This window comes from Oenanthe melanoleuca, chromosome 9 (genome assembly GCF_029582105.1).
Source record: "Oenanthe melanoleuca isolate GR-GAL-2019-014 chromosome 9, OMel1.0, whole genome shotgun sequence".
Classification (NCBI taxonomy): domain Eukaryota; kingdom Metazoa; phylum Chordata; class Aves; order Passeriformes; family Muscicapidae; genus Oenanthe; species Oenanthe melanoleuca.
This window is the reverse complement of record NC_079343.1, coordinates 20,118,066-20,124,345: the sequence shown is the minus strand read 5'-3', so window position 1 is coordinate 20,124,345 and position 6,280 is coordinate 20,118,066.

Here is a 6,280-nt window from a genome sequence, read left to right as displayed (position 1 = left end):
AATCTCTTGCAGAAGGCACTGTCACAGTTTGCACACTTGAAATATTTTACTGCAGTGTGATTTAATTGAACATGGAGATGCTTAAAGAATTATTAAAGGTAGGTTGTTCCCATACCAGTATCTTAGTTAACAAAATATTCATAAATCTTCAGTTTATTACAAATAAATTTTCGTGTTATGAATGTAAATTGATAAGAGCCCTAGTATAGTAACATAGCTGTTGTCTCTAAAACGCTAATGGCAGACTAAGAAAAAAATTAGAAGACTAATTCTACTTGTAAAGGTTTGTTTTTGTAACATTTTATGCATCAAAGGTCAATACCATAGAGTTACAAAGTTTCCAGTGTTTATTGTAGTTCTTATTGTAATGTTTGTATCAGCTAGTTACCAGGAAATCCTAGTTTCAAGTCTTCATGCCGATTAAAAAATGAATTCTCAAGTGGTTTTTGGCAGGACCTTTAAATTTAGTCAATGGTAGGGTGAAAAAAAAGTTCATCTGGGCACACAACTCTTTTAATAAAGTAACTTGTTGATATTGAGATATAAACCAGTGAACTGTGACAGATATATTCATTACTGTTGACAATCTTTTTCAAGCAGATCAGGAATTGTCTGTGTTGTTTGTAAAAAGCTCAGCTGTGCTGAGTAGAATGTGTTTACTGAATAATCAATGGCAATTGATTAAATTCTGAACTACCAGCTTTTACATAAAGTATATTCTCAACAATATTTCAACTTCTTGTACAGTTATGTTCCAAATAGAGATTTTTACACACAAATGCCTTGCAGGTAAGTATCACTTAGTACCTCTATAATCCTGGGGCATATCCTTCTGTATAAGAATTCCATTTGGAAAATAATATACACTATGAATGCTGTTAAAAAATCAATATTGCAGAAATTGGTAATTGAAACCTTGATATTTATTTTTATGTGATCCAGCTGAATTTCTTGGAAGAGAGCCTGGATTCTAAAAGCAATTTTGAGACATTTGATGTTAGCTTAAAACCTGTTGATTATACAATGAATTCACTTTAAAACAAATGTGGATATTCTTGTTGAATACACCATTTTTTAATTATAGCAGTAATTAATAAAACACATCTGGAGTCCTGTTTGGTTTTGAAATCATAATGGTTGTTGGATTTTAGCTTTAATCTGTGTCCTGGTTTCAGATGGGAGTTAACTTTCTTCCTAGTAGCTGGTCTAGGGCTGTATTTTGGAGTTAGTGAGAGAATAATGTTGGTAACAAACTGATGTTTTAGTTGTTGCTGAGTCCTGCTTACTCTAAGTTAAAGGTTTTCCAGTTTCCCATGCTGTGCCAGTGGGCAGGTGTTACAAGGAACTGGGAGGGAGCAGGGCTGGGACAGCTGGCCTGAACTGGCCCCAGGGACATTCCATACACTGTGCCAAGTACAGACGTGGGGGAAGCTGGCCAGGAGCCATGGATTGCTGCTTGGGGACATTCTGGGCATTGGTCAGGGGGCATTGAGCAACTGTAGTGTGCATCACCTGTCTCTACTGGGTTTTATTTCTCACTCCCTTTGTTGTCTTTTCATGACAGTTGTAGTATTATATTTTATTTCAATTATTAAATTATTCTTACTTCAACCCATGGGTTTTGCTCTTTTTTTTCCCATCCTCCTCCCCATCCCAGCAGGAAGTGAGGGTGGTGAATGAGCAGTTGCATGGTACCTAATTGCTGGATGGAGTTAAAATGTGACAGACCTTCGTGGTGCCCAATGTGGGGCACAAAGGGTGGAGATAACAACAGATCTGACCCCAGTGTGTAAAAACAGATTTATTACAAGCATTCATTATATTAATTTAATAGTCAGTGGTCACTGTGGTGTTTGTTCTCAGAGCTGTTGTGCTTGTTCTCAGGTTTGTGTCATGTGATGATGTCCTTGGTGTCTAAGTTGCCTTTGTGCTGTTTATAACCTCTGGGGGCTGGGATAAGGTTGATTCTGTTGTACTTTATTATGCTGGTTTATGGTATGATAGAATTGCTGGTTGTGAGACAAAGGAAAAACAATCACAAATGGGGGTTCTTCCAAGAAAACTTCTGCTCCAGTCTCCAATGGGCAGTTCCCCACACAGAGAGGAAGAGCTGATCTTACTCCTGGTCCTATGGAAAAAAATTCAAATCCATTTTTACAAGAAGCAGGGAATCCTAACACCACTACTAAAGAGGCCCTGCCTCCAGCCAGGTGGAGGAGAGGGACAGGCAGGTGGATCAGATGTCCTGGCACAACAGACCCACAGGACTGTAAGGCTCTAGCAGATACCTGTGCACAGTGTGTCCCAATGCCATCAAGCTATAAAGGGGCAAATCCCATTTTCCTTTGTTCCCCATCCCACTGGGTGTGAGGAGCTGTGTGGTACCTGGCTACTAGCTGGGGCCAAACCATGACAGCCTGTTTTCCTTTAAACAGCTCTGGTGCCACGGCAGAGCTCCAAAGAGTGGTGAAAAAGGCTGCTGCTGAGATCTGCATCCCTCCTTGGCCTCTCTGAAAAGAAAGGTAACATCTTCTCCTGGGCTGGCCCATTTTCCTCACTCACACACAGTAACACTCAGTGACCAATACTGGGTGGGATCTGCCACCAAGGACCCCACGCCTGCTCAGTGTCCTGGGCTAAGCATCCCAGAAACATCAGACACAGCTGCTGCTCTAGAGAATTGCAAAATGAGGTAAAATATGAGAATAAAGCCATTTAAACCCAGCACTGTTACATACAGATGTGATTAATGTTAATGCACGTTTTCCTTGAGGTCTGCCCCACTGTAGTATGCAGGCAGCCGGTCATGTGCATGGAGGTTACAATCAGCACAATATTCTTGGCCAGGTGGTGTAGCCACGAGCCCAAGAATCAGTTTGCTGTTACAAGGAGGAGTGGAAAAGGCTGAATGTGTCTAACATGTTACAGTAGGCAGCTGCAGTGTGCCTACCTTCAAGGCAAAAGGCTCTACCTCCAATATAAGTAACTTAAATTATTGTTTTGTATACTAATACCAAAATATGTGCTTTGCATTGGGATAGCTGATTTTTATTACATTGAAAAATTACAGATGGTACTTACAGAATATCACTAGGGTAGGGAAATAATTGTGTCTCAGTCTTCTAGATTCTTGAAATCACCTGTAATTCTTTACAGTGAGTTTACAGTTCACAGTTGTAAGTTTTAATCATGAAGCTGTGATGGCACTGTGTGGATTACAGCTTGGGAAAGTTTCAAATAATTCTGATTACAAACATCATACTTTGTATTGCAGAAGTTCTCAACTAAAAAATGTCCATATAAAAATCAACTAGCTACGTAAATTTTTATTGCCTCCCATTTGCTAACTTATATTACTTTAAATGCCTTGCTTTTAGTATATGTATCTCAGTACTTACTAGTTTTTTAAAAAAGATACAGAAGCCAAGTAGTTTGTTGCCTTTTGGTTGTCCTGGAAAGTCTCAGTTTATTCAGGCCTTCCAGGGTATGGTGGAGCACATTTGGAGAAATTTTCAGATTTTCTTAGGCTCTCTGACCTGATTTTGCTTTGTCACATAAAGCTGTCATGCTCCCTCTGAGAGATGCTGTCACATGGAAAACTGCTCCTAACAGTGCCTTGGACTGGGTGTAGTAACTTGTTAACCTCTTGTGTAATGCAGGAAGGATGAAAAACTTAATAGAAGGTGAACACCCTTCCCTGCAACCTATCAACAACAATCTTCTGATATTGGTGCTGTGTCACTGCAGGTTAAATTGCTCAGGCACCTACAGGAGGACTCACTGTTTACTTCCTCTGTGCTTCTTTCAGTGCAAAAAAAACCCATAATGGCCTGATAGAGACATTCCAAATGCATCACCTGAACAGCAGAACAGGAGCAGAAAATTGGGTTTGCACCTCTGGATGCTTACAGAGTGACATTAAATCTTGTGCAGGATAGTTCATGGACTTTGTTCTCTCTTAACCATGGGGTCAGTTTGCAGACAAAGAGCCATAACTGTAAACACCTTATGGCTGTTCCATCAATATATGATGGAACATATATGATGGAGTGTATGATTTGGTGGTTTCATTTTCAGGAGCACAAAGGAGCTGCCAAAAACATGTGGTTAGAATGACATGTCCAGGCCAAGCTACCTCAGGTTATTGTTATCCTTCATAAAACTTTGGGCCTCTTCCTCAGAAAGTCCTCTAAGTGGAAGTTCTCAGCCAGGGGATTACACTAAATGGATTCTGCTTTGACTGAACATGAGACTTATTTGTCTGCTCAAGGAGAGAGCTCAGGTCAGTGTAAACCAGCTCAGTGTTATATTCAGTTATGCACTTGACACAGTTGGTTTTAAATAAATAAAATCACAGCCTCATTTTCTGGGGTTCACATGAGAAGATAAAACATCCTTGGCTCGCACAACAAAACAAGGCAAGTGTGTCAGCCTTAAAATAAATTAAACAAGTCATCATGTTACCCTGGTCACGGTGATTATGCTGCTTGCACATTGCACAATGAAATTTCCTTCTCGTCTGTGTCACTGAGTGCACGTGTCACGTTTGCAAGCAGCAGAGCTGGGTATCCCTGCTCTGACCTGGGGCTCCATCCTGCAGAGAGCTGGACACAAGGAAACATGTAACAAAGCTCATTCAGGTAACTTAAACTTTTTTGTGGCCTCGCATTGCCTCTTGCTTTCAGAAATGGTGAGGGTGAGATTCAGACAGCACACACATTCTGCAAGTGCCCATCTCCATCTGTAGGCAGGCTCAGCATGTGGATATGGGTGGAACTGGGGCAGTCTGGCTGTGTCCTGAGCTGTGTGCTTGCCCATTGCAATGAGCTGTGTTTGGAGAAGTAACTCAGTCTAGTCAGACCATGGTGGCCAAGGTAAGGTAACCTCAGATTCAGAAATTCAGCCATATCCACAGAACACTGCATTCCCACTAAAATCAGCAACACTAGACTTACAGCTTAAATGGCAGCAGGAAGCCACTCCTTTTCTCAGGTACAGTTTCATCTTAGGAGTGATCTTGAATTGGAAATAACCCCACAAGAAGTAGCATGCATGCTGTGAATGACAGCAATATGCATTTCACATTTTTTAATATATTTCATTATCACATCACTGGTTTACCTTGTTATCTGCCCTGCTCAGAAGCAGGTAAGTATGATTTTCCATACCTTATACAACAGGAATTCATAATCTAAAGCAATTTAGTAAGTTAGGGAGATCAAATCACAAGCCAGTCAAAATACTAAACACAAATACAGTGTGGCCCGATACATTCAAAAAATCCATTAAGAGATCCTGCATTACAAGAAACCTGCAAGATTTGCAGGTGTTAGAGAAAAACAAGCCACTTAAAAAATCCTCTTTCTCTCCTGAGGAATCTCCTGCATGCACAGCTCATCTCTCAGATTATTGTTACATGTCACAATAATTCTCCAGGTCTAAACTATGTCTTCAGCTGGCAGGAGGGCTGTCACAGCACGTTACAGTGATGGCAATTAGCTAACTCAATCAAAGAGATTTCCAGGTTTGGCTTTGCCTCCCCTGCCATGGTTACGTGGACTGGGCTGGTGTGCAGTGTTCATGGCTGTTCACTGGCCAATTTGCATCCGTCCCCAGTTTCCAAATGATGCTTTTTGGTAGGATTCAAGGTATCCAGGCAACTACTGTCTCCAAGGATAGCTGAATTCAGCTATATTCCCCTATACTTGATATCAAGCTCTTAATTGTACTGTTTCATACCCTAGCAAAATTGGACACTTCACAGGACAGGCCTGATTTTCCTTACCAAATACAACTCAATTCCTTACACTCCCATCTAAGGTTTGCTCTGATTTTCAGCTAAGTAAGCAAGAAACAATTGAGACCATTTTCTATAAAAACACATATGTTAACCGTGGACATCCATGATGAGGAACGGCTTTTTGAAGTCTTACTTTTTCTGTGGTGTGTGCAATCATACCAGTCATATAATATAAATACAGAAGCTTACTTTAATAGCTTCAAGCTCAGCAGGAGATGAGAGAACAAGATCAAATCTCAAACCTTTGTCCTTCACAACAGCAGTTTGCCACCACTGTGAGTTTTATCAGCAAATATTCTGCTTCCCAAAAGCTCCCTCGGCTGCCAAAAGCCTGCAGTAGGTAGAGTAAGCTTTCCTGGGAAAAAACAACTGTCTGGGATAGTGGTACAAGCCGCGCTTTAAGCACTGCAGCCCCTTCTGCTAGTACAGCTGTGCTATTGCAGGAAGAGCTGCATCTGTCCACCGCTCCCCAGAGGGGAT